This window comes from Gracilinanus agilis, chromosome 3, assembly GCF_016433145.1.
Source record: "Gracilinanus agilis isolate LMUSP501 chromosome 3, AgileGrace, whole genome shotgun sequence".
NCBI classification, from domain to species: domain Eukaryota; kingdom Metazoa; phylum Chordata; class Mammalia; order Didelphimorphia; family Didelphidae; genus Gracilinanus; species Gracilinanus agilis.
In genome coordinates this window covers 582,695,464-582,717,586 of record NC_058132.1, presented here as the reverse complement: position 1 = coordinate 582,717,586, position 22,123 = coordinate 582,695,464, and positions in this window count along the sequence as shown.

Below are 22,123 nucleotides of genomic sequence, written 5' to 3'. Positions count from 1 at the left end.
GGATATAAATTTCCCCCTGAGTACTGCCTTGGCTGCATCCCACAAAAGTTTGGTAGGATGTCTCATCATTGTCATTCTCTTCAATGAAATTGTTGATTGTTTCTATGATTTATTCTTTGACAATTTGGTTTTGGAGAATCATATTGTTTAATTTCCAATTGGTTTTTGACTTGCCTGTCCAGGTGCCCTTACTGATTATTATTTTTATCGCATTATGATCTGAGAAGGTTAAATTTATTATATCTGCTCTTTTGCACTTGTTTGCCATGATTCTATGCCCTATTACATGGTCAATCTTTGTAAATGTACCATGTGCAGCTGAAAAGAAGGTGTATTCCTTTTTGTCCCTATTTATTTTTCTCCACATATCAATTAAATCTAATTTTTCTAGGACTTCATTCACCTCTCTTACCTCTTTCTTATTTATTTTTTGGTTTGATTTATCTAGATCTGAAAGAGGAATATTTAGATCTCCTACTATTACGGTTTTACTATCTATTTCCTTCTTGAGCTCTGCCAATTTCTCCTTTATGAATTTGGATGCTATACCACTTGGTGCATATATATTGAGCAGTGTTATTTCCTCATTGTTTATACTGCCTTTAATCAGGATGTAATGACCTTCCCTGTCTTTTTTAATCATATCTATTTTTACTTTGGCTTTGTCAGAGATCATGATAGCCACTCCTGTCTTCTTTTTCTCATTTGATGCCCAAAAGATTTTGCTCATACCCTTAACCTTGAACTTGTGTGTGTCTACCCGCCTCATATGTGTTTCTTGTATACAACCTATGGTAGGATTTTGGTTTCTGATCCACTCTGCTATTTGCTTCCGTTTTATGAATGAGTTCATCCTGTTCACATTCAGAGTTACAATTGTTAGTTGTGTATTCACTGACATTTTTGTATCCTCCCCTAGACCCACTCCTTCTTATTACACTATTTTCTTTTACACCAGTGGTTTGCTTTAAGCCAGTATCCCTTATCCCCTCCCTTGATTGACTTCCCTTTCTGCCCCCTCCCTTGTTGTTCCCCTATTTTTGTTTTTTTTTAAAGACCAAATGAATTCCCTCCCCCTTCTTCTCCCCTCCCTTTTTTGGCCTCCCCACTCCCCTGCTCCCTTTGGTTTATCCCTTCTGACTTTCTCAGTAGGGTTAGATAGAGTTTTTTATCCGGATGGATCATAAGGCTACTCTTCCTTCTCCGGGTTGATTACACTGAGAGTAAGGTTTGATTATGCTCTCTTCCTCTCCTTCTTATGATGTTATTCATCACCTCCCCTTCCCATGCCCTCTTTGTGTGTAATAGAATATCTTATTTTTCTTATTTACTCGGATTTTTCTTGGTGTCCCCTACTATTCCTCCCCTCTTTCCCACCCCCCATGTCTTCTTAGACCATTTAGTATCCTGTCCTCTCCCTATGAATTATTCTTCTGGTTGCTATAATAGTGAATATTATAATAGTGTATAGAGTTCACTACAGAGAATTATACATAGCATTTCTCCACCTAGTAATACAGATAATTAGATCTTATTTATGCCCTTAAAGAGTCAAGCTTAAAAGACTATGAGTTTTCTTTCTTTTCCCTCTGTTTCTTATTTACCTTTTCATCTTTCTCTTGATATTTGTGGTTGAGTGTCAAACTTTCCATTTAGTCCCAGTCTCTTTTGTGCAAAACCTTGGAATTCTTCAATTTTGTTGAATGCCCATACTTTCCCCTGAAAGTATATGGTTAGTTTCACTGGGTAGTTGATTCGTGGCTGAAGGCCCAGCTCTCTTGCCTTTCTGAATATTGTATTCCAAGCCTTGCGGTCTTTTAGCGTTGACGCTGCCAGATCCTGTGTGATCCTTATTGGTGCTCCTTGATATTTGAATTGTCTCTTTCTGGCTTCTTGTAAGATTTTTTCTTTAACTTGAAAGCTCTTCAATTTTGCTATTATATTTCTAGGTGTTGACTTTTCTGGGTCCAGTGTAGAGGGTTTTCTATGGATCCTTTCAATGTCTATATTGCCCTCTTGTTGTATAACTTCAGGGCAATTTTGCTGAATGATTTCTTTAAGTATGGAGTCTAAGTTTCTATTAATTTCTGCCTTTTCTGGAATACCAATGATTCTCAAGTTGTCTCTTCTAGACCGGTTTTCTTGGTCTATCACTCTCTCATTGAGATATTTCATGTTTCCTTCTATTTTATCAGTCTTTTGACTTTGTTTTATTTGTTCTTGTTGTCTTGAGAGATCATTGGTTTCTAAATGTTCGATTCTAGCCTTTAAGGACTGGTTTTCGGCTTTAATGTTTTGGTTTTCGGCTCTAATGTTTTGGTTTTCCTTTTCAATCTGGTCATTTTTGGTCTTCAGTTGTCTTGTCTCACTTTCCAATTGCGAAATTCTGCCTTTTAAACTGTTATTTTCTTGCCAGATTTCTTCCATCTTCCTCAGCATTTCATTTTTAAACTCTTCCATAGCTTGTGACCAGCTTTCATTTTTTTGGGGAGGTTTGGATTTTTGTTTTCCCTCCTCTGTTGTCTGGATTTTCTCTGTATAGAAGTTGTCCAGTGTTCCAGAGTTTCTCTTGATAGTCTTTTTCTTCTGGACTTCCTTATTGCTGGCCATTGTTAGCCCCACCCCTTTTCAGCTTTGTCTTTGCACTCAGGGTCTGCCTGCGCCTTGCAAGCTCTGGGGGGCTCTGGTCTCCTTGTCCTCGGGGTCAGGCCTCCTGGTAGTTCCTGGTCTGCCCCTCTGCCCGAGGTTCCTTCAGCAGTCTTTGGGGCTGCTTCCACTGCCGTGCTTCGGTCTGCACGGGGTCCTCACTGGAGGTCCAAGCCTGGGCTGGAGATAGTGATTCAAGCCTAGGGCATTGCCTTTGCCTGGGCAGATGCTCTTAGGGCCCTGCCTTCACCCCAGCAGAAGGTAGTGAAAGTCCGTGGGCTGGAGATCTTTATTCGCACCTGAGGCGATGCCTTCAGCGCTTGGGAAAGGCTGTGTTTTAGAGGCCTTTGTCCCGACCTGAGGTGGTGCCTTCACCCACATGGATGTTCGGCTAAAGTCTGTGCGCACCCCCAGCCACCTGGGGTCCCTCGCCTTGCAGCACACAGGTACAGGCTCCGAGGCTGCCAGTGATTATCTGGTTGCCCCAGTCCTGTTTTCCCACTTGTGCTTTGGCATTGTGCGAGGTGTGGGGGGTGGGGGGTGGGGGAGGGGCTTCTTCCTCTCCCGTTTTAGTGAGAGCTGTTTCACCCCTTTATAGCGTGGAAATGCCCCGATTCTGTGTACCTTCAATGCTGTGCCCTGTTCCTTCGTTTCTCTGGACTCGTTTTTATTTCCCCTTGAGGGGTCCTGTATGCTTCGGTCAGGAGAGATCGAGCAGCTGCTCCTTACTCTGCTGCCATCTTAACCGGAAGTCATTTCCTAATAGAATTCTAAAAGAAATCATCAAACAAAAATTTTGTTATCTTTAGTTTTATTTGCCAGGAGAATATGGGTAAAATAAATGAATGGTGTGGAAGAAACTCAAGAAGATTCTTTGACTAAAAGTTATAAACTGCATAAGAAACAAAGAAGTCACAATGATTTAAGAGAAAAAAAACCACTTAAGCCTGTAGGTTCAAGAGAAAGAATTCCTAAGGAGGTTCTGGTATAGAATACAAGAGTGAATGACAAACTCTAAATCAAGTGTACAAAATTATTGGATGTTTGTACTTTCTATTGTTACTGAATAACTCCATTTTTTGTCAACAGAGGCATTGGAAATGAAATTACTCAATTTGACTTAGGTTGATAATCACATTTTAACAATGTTATATTAAAAAGAAATGAAAATGTGCGGTTTTCCTTCTGCCATGAATTCTTATATAGTGATAAATAATAGATTATTTTGTATTCTAAAGTAATAGCTAGGAAAATAATTGTCAATAGAATTATGTTATGTTCTATTGTGATAGAATTATTAATTACTTCTTATGTTCTTCAAAGGAAAATATTTTCTGGTTAGTCTGCAATTGTCCATACATTTTATGCTTAATTTCCACATATTACTCTGACAAAAGTGGAGATTGGTAAGCAGTTATCCAAAACAGATTTAGATCTAAGGTTTCTTAATTCAACAGACAATGAGCAAGTTACAGAGCTTTAATTTATAAATATCTGAGACTATAAAGATGTACTGATACAGTAAATTATAACATCAACCAAAGCCAGTATAAGCATCCAAAATGCTAAATTAAATTAATATGAAGTACTGATCCAAAACAATCATTGATGATATAACCAGAGCTCCTGAAAACACAAGGAATCAGAGTGAAGATGCATGAAGGAGTATATTTGTGTAAAGGTCAAAAGGAGGACAAATGGAACCATTTTCTTAAAGAAACATACTACAGACTACCTAGACAAAATGAAGATATAGATGAGCAGCTTGGGAAATGTATAACAAGCTTGGCCCAGAACCGTGACATAGATATACATCTAGTCTGTCTGTCTCTCTCTCCAAGTAACTAATAACTTCTTGAATTGCCTCAGTGATTATTGCAACTTTCAAAAAAGTTGGAGGAATCAACAAAGAGAAATTCTATTCTGTATATGATTCTCATAGGTCTGGAGGAATATGAAGGCAGAGTAGAAATAAAAGAGGGACTCCTCTAACCTAGCATTGAGAGAGAGGAGAGGAATTGTGGACATCATTTAATGTGTACTTTAGATTTTTGAATAAACATATTTTAAAGGATTTAGAGAAAAACTAGGTAGTCTTTCATTGACTAAAATGCTTCAGAGGAAGTAAGTTCAAGAAGGAAATTCTGAAAATAGAAAGAGAAAAAATTTGAATGAAGATAAATATTGAGAGTCATCATTGGAGAATGATAGGGATGCATAGGGAATTCATTAATGAATTTATTCTTTAAATGCAAATATATATGGGGGCAGATGGCTCTGTAGATTGAGAGCCAGGCCAGAATATGGGAGGTCTTGGGTTCAAATATGACCTGAAAATACTTCTGAGCTCAGATCAGAGCTAGTCAGCTAATCCCCATTGTCTAGACCTCCCTGCTTTTCTGCCTTGGAAGAAATATACAGTATAAATTTTAAGACAGAAAGTAAGGGTTTAAAAAAAAAAAGAAATACGCAGAAACAAGGAAACAAGGCAGGCCTGGTAGATAAATATAGGAGTGTCATAGTCCTAGAAAATTAGTAACAGGAATGCTAACACCAAGAATGAATTCAAGCTGTCAAAGGAAGCTAAAGACAACAAAAAGTAAGTTTTATTTTACCTAAACTGGTAGGGAAAAAAAAGAAATTGGGGAGAAGGGAAAAAGAACTCACCACAGAAAAACATGTAGAAGGCTCAATTTCTTATTTTCTTTCTTTTCTTTCTTTCTTTTTTGTTTGTTTGTTTGTTTGTTTGTTTGTTTCTTTCTTTTCTTTTTTTTTTTTTTTTTTTTTTTTGGTAAAGGGAAATGGCCTTAGTTCTGCAAATGACTAGAAATTTTATATTGGGAATGACAGAACAACAATGACTCAACAAAGAGTTGATGCCTAAGATAAGTAAGAAACTAGTTTCCTTTGATGGTTTCATGACAACTATCTAAGATGCACTACATTCTGATGTGACTGTTGAGCCACCATCAATATTATTTGATGAATCATAGAAATTAGAAGAATCACAAAAGATGACAAATGTACTAATTTTCAAAGAAAGAAAAAGAACATTGCCTGCAAACTTTAAGCCAATGAGTTTGGCTTCAACCAACTACTAGGAGAATTCTTGAAAAAATATTACAAGAAGTGGCTGTTGCTTCATCACAGATCATACCATATTAAACTTATTTCCTTTTTTACTGTATTATTAAACTATTAAATGATGGGAAATAAAATTTGCTAGATTTTAGCAGAGCTTTTGACTCTTCTTAGAAATAAAAAAATTCAAGGAGGAATAAAATCATTATCATTAGAAAGAAATCTTGACAAAAGTAGCACCTCACTTCTTGAGGTAATATAATTTTTAACCAGAAAAATTGGTTGTTATTGTTTTGTTTTGTTTTTTTACTTTCATCTCCCCAGCTTTCCTGGGCTTTTTTTTCAATAATTTTTTATTTTTAGAAAAATTTTCCATGGTTACATAAGTCATGTTTTTACTTTCCCCTTCACCCCCTCAACCCCGCCCCCCTCCACTGTAGCCAATTCGCATTTTCATGTCTACATCCCCAATCATGTCCTCATCAACCCAAGTGTCCAAGCAGTTGTTTTTCTTCTGTGTTTCCACTCCTGTAGTTCTTCCTCTGAATGTGGGTAGCGTTCTTTTCCATAAATCCCTCAGAATTGTCTTGAGTCATTGCATTGCTGCTAGTACAGAAGTCCATTATATTCGATTTTATCACAGTATATCAGTCTCTGTGTACAATGTTCTTCTGGCTCTGCTCCTTTCACTCTGCATCAATTCCTGGAGGTCCTTCTAGTTCACATGGAATTCCTCCAGTTTATTATTCCTTTGAGCACAATAGTATTCCATCACCAGCATATACCACAGTTTTTTCAGCCATTCCTCAATTGAAGGACATACCCTCCTTTTCCAGTTCTTTGCCACCACAAAAAGCGCAGCTATAAATATTTTTGTGCAAGTCTGTTTGTTTATCTATGATCTCTTTGGGGTACAATCCCAGCAATGGTATGGCTGGATCAAAGGACAGGCATTCTTTTATCTTACAACAACAAACACAGCAATGTCAGATGACTATCTTCAGTTGCTGTGATCTGAGAAAAATAATTGTTTCCTTCACTTTGTGGCAGTGGAAGAAGAAGGGGGAAAGCATTTATTAGGAACTTACTCTGAACCAAGCCCTCTGCTAACAGTTTTAGAATATTATCTCATTTGATCTTCACTCCTACCCTGTGGACAAGATGTTGTTATCCCTGTTTTACAGTTGAGGAAACTGAGGAAACAAGACAAATGACTTATCCAGGATCACACAACTAGACTAGATTCTGAGGCTAGATTTTGAACTAAAGTTTTCCTAACTCCAAGTCCAGCATTTTATCCACTGAGCTATCTAGCTGCCTCCAGTTGGAATTCTTTAGGGTAGCGGATGGCAGCTGACATTCCGTCCAATTCTCATTCAGAGCCATATAAAACAACTAGATGTTCAAAATTAAAATTCCATATAAACTTGGACTTTTAGCAAAGTCATGTATCAGAAAGTTGCTGGGATCCATAAGAGCATTTAGTCTAAATCATCTATCTGAAATAAAACAATTCCCCACATCATACTTGACAAATTGCAACCTAGCCTTTGATTGAAAACTTCCATTGAAGGGTGACTCACTTCTTTTCAAATCAATCTGTTGCATTTCCAGGTAGCTCAATTATTAGAAAGTTTTATTTTGTTTTGTTATTTACATGAACTCTATATATGTTTTCTTGCATCATCTACTCCTTATTACTAATTCTGTCCTCTGGGACCAAGAAGAAAATTTCTAATCTCTCCATCACATGACAGTGTTTCAAATACTTGAAAAACTCTATTATGACTAAACAACCCCAATACCTTTAATTAGCCCTCTTGTGGCATGAGCTCAAAGTCATTCTAGTTGTGCTCTTCCAGATGTTCTTTAGTTTACCAATATATTTTTCTAAAATATAGAGCGCAGAACTGAACATAATACTTCATCACTCAGAAAAGAGTCCTCAGGACTTCTACAGTTCAAGTCCTAGAAATTATGCATCTCACCCAGTGCAACCTATGGTTGCCTTAAATTTTTTGACTACTGTTATTACCCTATTACAAATAGAATTCTTTAGTTCATTAATCTATAGTCCTAAATCTTTTTACAAAAGTATATTAACTCCACCATATATCTTATTCTACTTTCTGTCCTTCAATCATGTTTGGAAACATTACTGTCTATCAACATCTACCTTCTGTCTCTTACACTTTTTGCATCTACCTTCTGTCTCTTACACCTTTTGCATCTTTACACTTTTTACTTTGGTTCTTTAGAGTTTGTGGCATTATAAAATTTGCAGCTACACAATATTTTCATGAGAATATTTCTATTTAAAGGATAGGTTTTTGTACTGAAAAGGGATGTATATGGAAGGAAGAAGGAAAAGGAACTCACTGAACAATTTCTTAAATGGATTCCAGCCTGTTTTCTTCTTCCTTCCAGATTCATGCCCAAATTTAGTATACATCAGCAAGAAGCAGCTCTTGACCTAGATAGATGTATTATGTACTAACCCAATGTGCTCGACATCCCACCAAAGATTATCCAAATAAAATGCTTTTAAAAAATCCATTTAGTTTATACTTTGTGAATTGTTTTGTTGACCTACTTTGAATAGTATTGTATCACATTAAATGTCATCTTCTCCTGCTACAATCAATTAGAAGAATATTATAATCAGCAAATCATATCTAACGAACTTCAGTATCTACAGGAATTTTCCTTCCACATAGGTCCTTCCTTATCACCCTTAGTGTTAATGCCTTCCTTCTAACTTTATCTTGTTTTTTCCCTCTTTATTTATCCTATTTGTGCAGAGTTTTTTATGTGTTTTCATCTTGTATTAGAATGTGAGCTCTTTGAGATCAGGAAATATTATTTATCTATCTTTGAATCACTAGAGCTAAACACAGTGCCTGTCGAGGAAGAGGTACTTAATAAGGTTTCTTGACTTGACTATACCTTTTGTAGGACATCCTCCCTGGCAATGAAAATCACTTTTGGTAAGCATATATCTCCCTATTATATGTTGCAATTTATGCATTAATAATCATAAAGTGATTGAACAGTCTTATCTCTGATTATATTTATAGGGGAAATAAAATAATTTTAATGCTTGATATATCTCTCCTCTTCATTGGAAGAAAGCTGTGTTTATTCTACCTAATGATTTCTCTTTTAATCTTCAAACAACATAGATTCTTGTGTTCTTTGAATCTTTCAATCAATAAAGTTACTGTAAAAATGAAACATCTTTTAAGGAATTATTTTTAAAATACTTATTATTTCCTTCTCATTTTAAATGAGGATATATGTGTAAATAATTTCCTGAAAATTTTATAAAGATAATAAAATAGATATAAATTGTTAGTTATTCCATATATGAATGGTCATAACTATTAGGAAACTTGCTCTTGTTCTGAACTAAAATCTGTCTACCTATAATTTCTACCAAATGATCCTAATTCTGCCTGTCAAAGCCAAGTAGAGTAAGTTAAATCCATGTTTCACCTATCAAGTCTGAGCTCTTAATGTGTAAAATAAGGGGACTTACATTAATTAGAGAATGATTGAACAAATTGTCATATGAATATGATGGAATAATATATGCTAAAAGGATGAAAATAATGAATGAGATACTAGGAAAATTTATATAAGCTCTTTTTTGGGTAAAATGAATAGAGCCAGGGGAACAATTTATAGAATGAGAAAAATATTTTGTAGACAAACTTTGAAAGAATTAGAAACTCTTCTCATCATAATATTCAACCATGGTTGCTGAGGACTAATGATAAAACACACTACTGCCTTCCTGATAGAAGTAAAAGGCTCAAAGTACATAATGAGAGGTATTTTTCTAGATATAACCATTATGAAAATTTGTTTTGATTGACCAAACATGTCTGTAATAGGTTTTTATCCATATTTTTAAGCTATCTGTTGGGAAAAGGGACTTAGGGTAAAAGAGTGAGAAAGTAAATTTTTGCTGATTGAAGAAGATATTTTTTAAAGAAAGAGGACTACAGAAAGAGACCTCTTAGTGATATAAGGCTATCACAGTAGTCTATGTATGAGATGATAAAAGTTCAGAATTAAAGGAGTTAAGAGTAAAAATGAAAAGGAAGAGATGACTGCTATATACATTATGAGAGAAGCTTTCAACTCGGTGACTGATTCACTGTTGGAGCAAAGAGAGAGGGAGAATTCAGTGTTTACTCTGAAATACCAAGTCTAATTGATTGAGAAAATGATAATGAAATAAATATGAGGATCTAATTTGAGACAAAATAGGATAGCTTGGAGTTTAGAACCTTCAAATTATGGTCCCGTCCATGGGGAAATGTCTTAGCAGGCAATTGGCCTTAGGAGATGAGTCAGAGCTGGAAATACAGATTTTGGAGTGATCCTCATCAAGGTGGTAATTGAAGCCAGGGGAAAGATGAACTTTCTGAGGGAGACACTGTAGAAAAATAAAATCAGAGAAATGGATGCTATACCTTGAGCGATACCCACATTTGGAGAGATATAAGGAAGTAAAGGAATCCGAAACATAAATGTTAAAACATTTTGGAAAAAAAAATAAGTTTTAAAAGCTATGTGCATATTTAAGTTTTTATTTCATGCAAAAAATGAGTTTCCGTGGGATCTAGTGGAAAGAAGTGCCAGCCTTGGAGGAAGGAAGACCTGGCTTGGAATCTTCCCTGGGATAAGGGCTACCTGTATGACGGGAGGCGGCTTTTCAGAGCCCCTGTTTTCCCTTTGCTTTTTCAGTGCTCCAGGCAATTCTCCAGCACTCTAAATTACTGATGAGTTACTAATCTGCATCAGAGCAGGGAGTTTTTCACACTAGGAGTTCTCACACCAGTAGAATCACTAGCCTTGAAGTTGGAGCAGGCAGGGAAATGGTTCAGAGGGAGGAGGGAGGTGTAAGAATTAGCGGGACCCTTTGAAAGAAGGCAGCTTTTTAGAAGTGCTCACGTTTCTGCAGTCATGAAAGTGTGAATGATCAAAGGACAACAACGTTGCACCTGGAAATTTACCTGTGCAAATCCCTAACCAATTTCACTAGGGATTACAGAATTTGCCATGGCATTCCGAATAAATATGGACTTCAGAGGAAATGTAATGGTTACCGTGTAATAGCTGCAGAACCGTGAAAAAATGAATCGCAACAAAATGTAGTGAACACCGCAGAGGGACGAAATATCTGCGTGTGTTTGTTTTCTTTTGGTTTGGTGTTGGTGTCTTGACTTTCAGTACAGCCTTGATATCATGTCGGACTTGTCCCATTCCAACAAACTCTGCTGGGTCATCCCTGTCTTGATTTTACCTGATTGTTAAACAGATCTGCTGTTTAGCAGCTACTATCTGGTGTTCCTATTATTCTTTGTGTTCCCCATTCTGTGACCCTGTCTAGGATCCACTGATCCTTTTGATTACTGGCTAATTTCTTTGATTGTTTCCCATATATTATACATAGGAGTGTGGAAACTGGACAGAAACCTAGATTTAAAAATTCAGTTGTTAGGAATCTGGATCACAGCGAATTAACATACCAGAAATGTTTTTGATTTAAATATTTTAAATATCAGGGAGAAGAGACCTTAAAGACAGTAACATAAAAAAAAATCATTTCTATTTTTTTTTTTCTATTCTTCCACAACTTAAGGTAGAAGCAAGTCAGGGCAGACATTTTATTTTAACTTTATGCAAGGAAGAATCATTAGAGTATATATTAAAATTGTAAAGTGTTATTTCTAATTTCAGGCAGCAATCAGTTAATAAACCTTTATTAAGCACTCAATTAGACCAAGATTTGTGCTAAGACTGGGGTTCTAAAGAAAGACAAAGGGGCAGCTGGGTAGCTCAGTGGAGTGAGAGTCAGGCCTAGAGACGGGAGGTCCTAGGTTTAAACCCGGCTTCAGCCACTTCCCAGCTGTGTGACCCTGGGCAAGTCACTTGACCCCCATTGCCCACCCTTACCAATCTTCCACCTATGAGACAATACACTGAAGTACAAGGGTTTAAAAAAAAAAGAAAAAAAAAGACTTATTAAAAAAAAAAAAAAGAAAGACAAAAACACTGTAGTTACCCTAAAGGAACTACCATTCTGATTCATAGAATGATAAAGTAGCACCAGAAGAAGTTTAGAATTAGGGGACCTGAGTTCATCCTGAATCCTGAGTTCAGTCCTGGATCTATGACTTCCTACCTGAGTTTAACCCTGTAATCCTTTTTGTACATTAGTTTCATCACCTGCAAAACAAAGGAATTGTCCTAAATGAACTCTAAACCTTTAATCTATTTTGAGAGTGAATAAATGAGAGGAATGACTGCTTTCTTTTTATATTGACAACATCTCTTCAGAGATGTACAAGCACATACTAACAGTGATAACTGACTCTATGAAAATATCATATCAAATAAACAATATCACAAGGGACAATTAATTCCATAGAAACCAAATTATGATATTTCTAGGAGAGTTTCACAGTGTTACAGTTGGGTTGACATATAATATAATAACATTTTTTCCCCAAAATAATGTTGAGGGCAACATTGTGACAAATACCTATATAAATAGAAGTTCTCACTTACCATGAAGAACTCTCATAAAATGTAGGCAATTTTTGCCTTTTTTATCTCATAGATTCTTCCCTTCAAATCTAGAAAGTAGACTTATTACATGGTATTACCCAGCATCTTATAACCAACTCTCCTTCTAAGTGATCACTTTATAAAAACCAAAAGAAGACTATTTTTATTGATAGGATAAAAGAAAAAATAATAGAACTCATAACAGCATTCATGAACTTGAAGAGTAGTTTGGCCCCTAGGAGTGGTGCTCTTACAATTAGAAGTTTAGTCCTTTCAATTTTTTAAATAAGGAAACTTATACCTAAAGAGTTTTAGTGATCAAATCGGAGGAATGAAGGCAGCCACCAAAAGCACTCTGGTCCCTGGAGACATGTAGAGAGACTTAGCCAAATTTATGCCAGATTGGGAAACTCACAGAATTGTCTAAAACCATTTCTAAGCAGAAGAGTGGGCAGTGATGGGTTTAAACATCCATTGGCAACAATATTGCTTCTTTTTGCCAAAAAAATATCTTTCTTTTTCCTAGGGTCAGGTACCAGTACATCTAAGGGGATACTGAAATGATTGTGTGACCTTGCAAGAGAGTTCTCTGAGAGACAGCTGTTAAATGCAGTGCAGGCTGAGCAGTCTGCTTTAGAGCTCCTTCCAGAGCCTATGACAGTGCCTGGTACAATACATATAATAAACTATTTTGATTGATTGGCTCATGATTGATTGTGCTGTGTCTGCTGGCTCAAAGAAATTTGCCCAGAGATCAGACACACACTGCTTATGTTTTCTCCAAGCAGGTTACTGACACTATCAAGCCTTACATCTTCTTTCTCTTCGTGTATCCCTCCGCCTTAGTCTTTTAAAAAATAATATTTTATTTCCCCCCAGTTACCTGTTCCCCTTACTCTTAAAGCCCCACTCTGCTAATCTAGGAATTTAGTAAAATACTACATTTTTTCCAGATTGTATTTCCACTCTCTGTGAATCTACTGGGAGAAAACCATAAGAGTTATTAAAATTAGACTTATAGCTATGACAAAGGGGTAAGGCTGAGCAACAACTTCTAGACCTTTCATCCTGTTTAGGTATGTAGGCAAGAGGGTATTAGTATCAAAGACAGGCAGTACAGATATTAGTAACATCATTTTATAGGCAGATACTGATTTTCAGAAAACAAATAATTTGTCCAATAATCCTAACTTAAAATTATTGGACTCGTGACTAAAATCCAGTTCTTCACCTATCTATCTATCTATCTATCTATCTATCTATCTATCTATCTATCTATCTATCTATCTATCTATCTATCTATCTATCTATCTATCTGCCTGTCTATCTATCTGTCTATCTATTGATCTATCTTTCTATCTATATATCTATTGATTGATCTATTATTTATCTATCAATCAATCAATCTACCGATAGAAGTATCTATAACTAATAGTCAATCAACAAGCAATTAAATGCCTACTATATGCTTGGCTCTATCCTAGCTACCAGAGATAAAAAATGATGAAAGTGAGAAAGCTTTTTGTTTCTGAAGGAACTTGCATCCTACTGTGTACTCTAATATGCATCATTGTTTCTCATGTATTTTTCATTGTTGTCACTTTATGGATTTTACTAGTTCCCTAACTTTTTTGAGATCCACAGCATAAGTCAATTAGAGGAAGTAACTCTTGATTGTTAAAAAAAAAAGATAAAAGCCAGAGATTTTTAGAAATACATAGAAGATAGTGTGGCATTGTCTCTTAGACAATAAATCTAAGGCAATGAACAATTTTCACTGAATTCCTATAATCATTCCTAAAGTGGATTATTTGAAAAAATCCATCATTGATACATATCAATAAAGAAATTCTAACTATGCTGATAAAAATCTCTACATTTTAGAAGTTGCTGCTGCCCAAAAGAATCATTATTTGTTGGACCGATCTTTTGGTGTTAAACTATCCAGGGGGTGGCCAGGTCATGCTTTAGGTAGCAAGCACACAGCCTGCCATTCTGTGATTAAGTAAATATTCAAAGCTTTTCTCTCTGGATAGTCTTTTATTGGCATAAATAGTCCAAGCTCCATTTAAGGCTCTGCTTAAGTATTAATTACTTTTGATAGGAGGCCTTTCTTAAAGCCCCAATTGTTAGCATACCTAAAATGATTATGTATTTACTTAGTAACTCCTGTCTAATTAGTATTTACTTATATATTTGATGCTTTTTTAAATCAAGGTACACATTTCTCTTCAGCCCCACTTGAGGTCAGGCACTGTTTTCAAAAATTTCCTTTGAATCTATTTACATCTTGCACAAAGCAAGTACTCAACTGAGTCAATTTAAATAAAATTTCCTTTGAGAACTGAGGCTCATTTCTATTCCATAATGAGACATCAGAGTTAGACTTCAGTGGAGGCTAGAATTAAAATTGGCCACAGGTTTTCACCTAAATTTAGGGATGTTACATTATTTAACTTTTTCCAAACATTTGAAGAGATAACTTCATAGGCTTCTGCCAAGACTGCATACAAAACCACAGCAGAGAGGCCTGACTCAAGAGCAACAAAAAAGCAAACATACTATCATCCTCTGTTCTTATCACATCTGAAATATATTGATGCTATATCCTACTAGAAAACAGTACATCAGTAAAAAGCTATAGTTAAAATATTAAAGTTCAAGAAGAGATATTGACAAATGGACAAGGAACATCGTGCTTTAAAAAAAAAAAAAAGCAAAGCAGGAAGATGGAGTTGAAATCTTCCTTTATTAAAATGTGCTTGACCACCAGACACTTCCCAGCTGTGTGACCCTGGGCAAGTCACTTAACCCCCATTGCTAAGCCCTTACCACCCTTCTGCTTTAGAAACAACACTCAGTATTGATTCTAAGACAGAAGGTTAGGGTTTTTTAAATGTACTTAACATAGTATCTTATGCATAGTAAGTTTTCAAGAAATATTTGTTGATGTGACTTTATGTGCTTTAACGAAAGTCATACAGAATGTCTAGCTGATAAAAAGAGTTCAAAAAGTAATGATAAAATAAATAATATCTGAGCTAGATGTTTTTGAAGACAATTTTTATTGGCAACAGAACCGGATAACTCATTCATTATATAAAGATATCTTTATATTTTGTAATATAAATGAAAGAGCATATAAATTACGGTTGAAAAGGCCAGTCTTGCTGACTGTGTGGCCTTGGACAATTACTTAATTTCTCTGCCTCTGTTTCTCCACCTATAACATGAATATAGTAATATTTATTGTTTCTATCTCAAATACATGTTGAAAAATTCAAATGCTATCTAACATGTGTGTAAAATTGATTTAAAAATTGTTTATAAAACAGATAACATTATTTTTATGAAAAAGAAGATACAATACAGATAAATGGGAATAATATTGCAAAATGGCAATATTTAGGTCTTTTGAAATTAGTAATATAATTCTCTAAAATTTGTATTTCACTTCTACTATTTTTTATACAATTCAATAAAATTGTATTTTATATATTATTCTTTTTATCCAATTCAGTAAACTTTTATATTTATAAACTATGTGCCAGACATTGTGTTAAGCACTGGGGATACAAATTAGAAAAAGGAATACAGCTCCTGCCCTCAGGAACCTTATGATCTAATGTGGAAAGGTGGTATAGGGGCACCATGTTCCATGCATTTTAAAAAAGAAGAGCAGTAGATGGAAAGGGAAAGTTAGCTGAAAAGTCCAGATTCCATTCTTTTATAAAGGAAATCTTGGGAAGGAATTTAGTGCTTCACCCTTTATCTCCCTAATTAGATGGGAGAGGAAGCTAAGGGTATTAGGAAGGCATTGAGTGTCCAAATCTAGGTCAACTGCCTAATGGTAAGATTTCTAGTAAGATTTTCCTAAATGATGCATCAAGTTTCAAGGAGTTTAAATCAAGCAGAATGTAGATGGAAAGGAAGGACTTTTAGTAATATTCTAGAAAAGGAATTTAATAGAGAACTTATCTTGAAGTCAGAATAGCTTAATTTAGATCTAACTATGGCATTTCTAGCATGTGTTACTCTGGACAAATGGTTTAAAGACTGACTTAATACATCTATAAAAACATAATTCTTCCATTTCGTATGTACCTCACAAAGTCATTGTGAAGTGATTTACAGACTTATGAAGAGTTATATAAGTTTGAGCTATTTTTATTATTCACATTAAACAATTCAGAAATATTTCATGGGTAGATGCTAAGTGCCTAGTATCAGTTGAGATACTCAGCATCTTAGCCTCAAAAAGAATATGTTCAGATAATCTTGTTAGGGAGACAAAGCCAAAAAACAGGAAAGAAGCAGAGAAAAATACAAGAAAATGTATGTAGTAAAGTGAATTGGTACAGACAATTAATGCAGTAAATGGCAAGAATTATTGGGAATAAGAGTTGATGGGGAATTTTCATGGCCAAAATGATTTTTCAACTATCTTAAAAGATGGTAAGATTCTAACAGGCAATGTGGAATAGGAAGGGCAGATTAAGCTAGAGAGATGGCATGAGCAAAGGCAACGTGTTCAGAATTAACTACTTGGTTTATTTGAGAAGAATGAAGAGTCTGGTTTCTCTTTAGAGGTATAAAATAAGGTGAGAGCTGAGACCAATTCTAGATATATAAAGTAAGGAGGAAAATTAAGGCACATCTCCAGATAATTCAGATTTTTTAAACAAGTGTGTATTTTTCCTTGACCTTTATATATAATTGAGACAAAGTTGTTTCGTTACTTGAATATACAGCTACATGCTTGCTTCAATATGTCACTTCATTTCATTTTCCATGTATAAATGGACCAGGAAATTGGTTGTTTGAAAAGGAAAAATAAGACAAAAGGACTTATTTCTTTTCTCACACCTATTGGTATAGTATTTTTGATTATTTCCAACTTTCAAACATCTCTTATTCCTAACCATTAGGCAGATCCCAATCTTTCCTCCCTTAATATAGTGCTGTCAAGACTGAGCTAAAGGAATTGTTGTTTGGTCATTTTCAGTTCTGTTCAACTCTTGGCAATTCATTTGAGACCCTCAAGTGGTTTGTCATTTCCTTCTGTAGCTCATTTTACAGAAAAAAATACAGGCAAACAGATTAAATGACTTTTCCAAGGTCATACAGCTAGTGGATAACTGAAACAGGATTTGAACTCAGCTCTTCTTGACTCTAGGAAATTTGATAATTTAAAGAACTATTACAGAATGAGATTCAATTAGATAGAACTGAACTTGTATTGAAAACAATTAAATATTTCATATTTTATTTTATTTTGGTTCTGGAGAATAATTTAGATTTCATTAACAGACCTTTGAATCAAAAAGGGGTTATTTAAATGCATTGGCTATCATGAACTAAAATGATATGGTCTATAATGTATACTTGTTGAAGGAAAATATTTTAGAAGGATGTGGGAACCAGGGATCCATTTATTTATGTTGGAGAACTTTCTAGATCATTGCAAAAGAATTCTTAGTATCCTATTTCATTTGGAATATGGGTCTAATTATACTTGCATTTGTTTTTATAGAGTCAAAATATAGTTCAGTTATTACAGGTCCTCTTTTTTCTTTTCTACTGTAAAATTGAAATTAAAACCAATATTTTTTTCATTTTCCATCATTGATGTGGTATGCATTTTATGATAATTAATTGGGTTAAAAATGTTTTGATGAGGAAGCTCCCTCAGTCACTTTAGAGCATCACTTTCACTCTTCAATTTATATAGCCTTAGAGATTTTCTGGAGCACCTGGAGGTCAAGTGATTTGCCCAGAATCCCCCAAAAATGGAATCTTAAGGGGCAGAATTTGAACCCAGATCTTCTTAACTCTATAGCCAAATTTCTGATATTATATTATGCTGCCTATTTAAAGAAGTAAAGTTGGCCACCAATTTTTGATTTACTCTTGTCTAAAAGTGGAGAAACAACTAGATGGATAATACAGTGCCAGGCTTAAAATCAGGAACACTTATCTTCCTGAGTTCAAATATGGCCTCCACTTAGACCAGGACAAGTCATTTAACATTGTTGGCCTCAGTTTATTCATTTGTAAAATGAGCTGGAGAAGGAAATGGAAAACTACTCCAGTATTTTCCCCAAGAAAACCTCTAATGAGGTCATTAAGAGTCAGTCATGCATGAAAAATTACTGAACAACAAGAGGAACTCAGTGTGTAAAATGGCCAATTAGGAAAGAAAAGGTAGAATGAAAAGTTTATTTTTTAATTATTGTGTTTTTCACACCAAGAAAAAAAAAGCATTAACATCGAAGAAGCAGAGGAGGTTGTGATTATAAGTAGCTTGGAGAATGAATAGGTACCTTGAATAAAATTAGGGAAATCTGGAGGAATTGGCAATTGTGGAAGGAAAGAAGGAAAGAAGTTTTAGATATATTGAATTGACAGCAAAAGGAAAAAAAGCTACATAGAATTGTCCAAAAGGGTACGGAAAATATGGTCTTGTAATTTGAATGAGATGTTAACAAAAAGATAACTATTTATAAGTTGCCTACAAAGACATGAAAGTGGAATGTATTGGAACAGTCAAGCAGGTATTAGTTGCTGACTATTATTACTGCTACAGGAATATCTTGTTTTATAACATTTTACTTTATTGTGCTTCACAGATATTGCATTTTTTTACAAATGAAGATTTTTGGCAACCCTGTATTGAATCAACATATTGGTGCCAATTTTTCAGCAGCACTATTTATCACATAGCATCAATGTAACACATTTTAGTAATTCTGACATTTAAAACATTTTCAATATTATTATATCTCTTATGGTGATCTGTGGTCAGTGACCTTTGATATTACTTTTATAATTGTTTAGGGTGTCAAAAACCATATCTCCAAAGCCTATGAAAGTAACTGATAAATGTTTTGTGTATTTTGACTGCTCTACCAACTGTCTGTTACCACATTTGTCTCCCCTTTCTCAGGTCTCCTTATTTCCTAAGACACAGCAATATTGAAATTAGGCCAGTCAATAACCCTAGAATGGCTCTAAGTGTTCAAGGCACAGGAAGAGTCAATAGCAAACTTTATTGTTGTCTTATTTTAAGAAACTGAAGCAGCCACCCCAACATTTAGCAACTATTACCCTGTTCAGTTAGTAGTCATCAACGAGACAATATCCTCCATCAGCAAAAAGATTCTGATTGACTGAAGGCTCAGATGATAGTTGGCAATTTTTTAGCAATAAAGTATTTCTAATTAACATATGCATAATTTTTTGGACATGGTATTATTGAACACTTAATGGACTAAAATATAGTGTAAACATAACTATATACACTACAAAATTTAAAAGTTGATGTGACTCCCTTTATTATAATATATATATTTTTTACATCCTAGAATCAATATCCCTGAGGTTTCCCTGTATTACTGTTCTTCTAATAAAAAAGGCAAGTGAGCTCAGGTATGTCTCTCTAATCTCCATGTTACAAGGAAAAATGAAATGTACCTTATAAAAATTAGAAGAGATAGGGAACTTAGTGTGAAAACAAAAAGGATGTATTTGTCCCTTTTGAGCAGAAGGCAATCCTAATTTGTGATAGCAGGTTGTAAGGTTGAAGAATATAACAGAAGAGAAAATAGAAGTACCACTACCTAACATTTAAAACTAAAAGCTAGTCTCTTCTAGAAAAGGGGCTAATCTCTCTTTGTTTTCCAAAGGATCATCAATCAGTTGATCTGATTTAATTAAGTGTCTGTAGATATATATTCATAGACACCTTTGAGGTTAATTTAGTAAGGATCATGCTTTTCTTAAGGAAAAGATAGGGATATTCTGGTTAGATTATTTGTTGGTTTGACATACTTAGAATGTGTTCAGAACCAAATAGTTGTAATGACTTGATGGAATTTGGAAGGAAGTCTTCTCCAATGGATGGATCCCATGGCCCATGGATCTGTGTTTGGCATTTTGCCCCCCCTTTTTTTTGTTTATTTGTTTGTTCTTGTTTTTTTTACCCAATGACTTGGATAAAAGCAGAGATGGCATGCTTTTAAAATGTTCAAATCACATAGCTGTCAATAAGAGGGATAAGACAAAGGATAGAAGAGTCAAGGTAAAGGGACTTTTGTTTAAAATTAAATCCCTAAGTAGGGATAGAAGAATACTGATGGGAACATTTCTATAAAAATTGGGGGGTAAAGGTGGAGAGGCAGATAAGATGCTTCTACCAGAGTACAGTGTTTTGTTCTCGTCTGAGAACATTCCTCAGAAGGAAAAAAGCATGATGAAATCAACTGCTTTGAAGTTTTATCTTTTAAAGCTTTGGTATGTACCAGTAAATAATTGGTCACCTCTTCATGATAGTAGCTTAGGAAGCTTTTTTCTCATAACTCTAAGTGTCTTTATCATAAGTATTATTAATCCTATTTTAAAGATAATAGAACAGTGACTTAGAAAATTTGAGTGATTTACCCAGGATCACTCCACTAGTAAATTTTAGAAATGCCCAAGATCTTCAGAGACACCTGGGAAGGCTTATATGAACAGATATAGAACAAGGTGAGTAGAACCAGAACAACTTATACTATAAAAACAATAGAGTAAAAATGAATGATTTTTACTATTGGTAAGAATTCTAAACAACAAAATAACCAACCACAATTCCAGATCCATGAGGAAAAATGCTATCTACCTTCTGACAAAGAATTGATAGACTAAACAGTTAGAATAAGACATACATTTTTGACCTGGTCAATACAGAAAGTTGTTTTGGTTGGTTATGCATATTTGTTTCAAGGGTTTTCCTTTCCTTTTCTTCCTCTCCTCTCCTTACTTAAGAGAAAAATTGTAAGACAAAAAAATGAGTAAAATCAGGAAAAAAATAAGTGAAGAGAGAGACAGAGACAGACAGTGAAAGACAGAGAGACAAACAAATAGTGCCAGAAACAAAGACACTGGAGGTCAGGGATCCTTTTTCCATTGTTTTTCAGTTGAGCCCAACTCTTTGTGATTCCGTGGATCATACAGTACATGAGATTTTCTTGGCAAAGATACTGTAGTGGTTTGCCATTTTTTCCTCCAGTGGATTTAGGCAAAGAGAGGTTAAGTGACTTGGCCGGGGTTTCTCAGCCAGTATATATCTGTGGCCAAATTTGAATTCAAGTTTTCCTGACTCCAGGCCCAGCACTCTGTCCATTAAGCCATATATAGTTGCCTCTGTCTTATATTATTCTTTATGAAAGTGCAAGTCACTACTTAGCCTGAATACTTCACTGTATCCCTAGTGTTCCTGGAGTTAGAAAGCATGTTTTAAAAATGTAAATTTGAAATCATACTGGGTATGACTAATGGAGAATTAATCATGGTATTTTTATTAATGTCCATCCCAGAGGCCTCATCATAGTATAAAGATGATCTTAGCAAGGTGTTTTACAAGGCTTGGGACAGAGAAACACTAGTTCTCAAAACTTACCCAATCTGGAAAGTCTTTGAGGTCTGGTGATGGTGATGTTCCAGCCTCAGATTGGTTTGGAGAGATTTTAAGAGATTCATCACTAGAAGATTAAATATGAAGTGGTAAATCATTTTCATCATAGAGCAATTTATAAGATAATTGACTAAGATTCTGAAGATTGTTATTTGTATTGGCAGAGATTATCTGAACTGATGTAATCATAAATCTTTTGTTGAAGTTGAATAAGATTCCAACCCTTCATCTCTTTCCCTTTTCTTTCTTTCTTTCTTTCTTTCTTTCTTTCTTTCTTTCTTTCTTTCTTTCTTTCTTTCTTTCTTTCTTTCTTTCTTTCTTTCTTTCTTTCTTTCTTTCTTTCTTTCTTTCTTTCTTTCT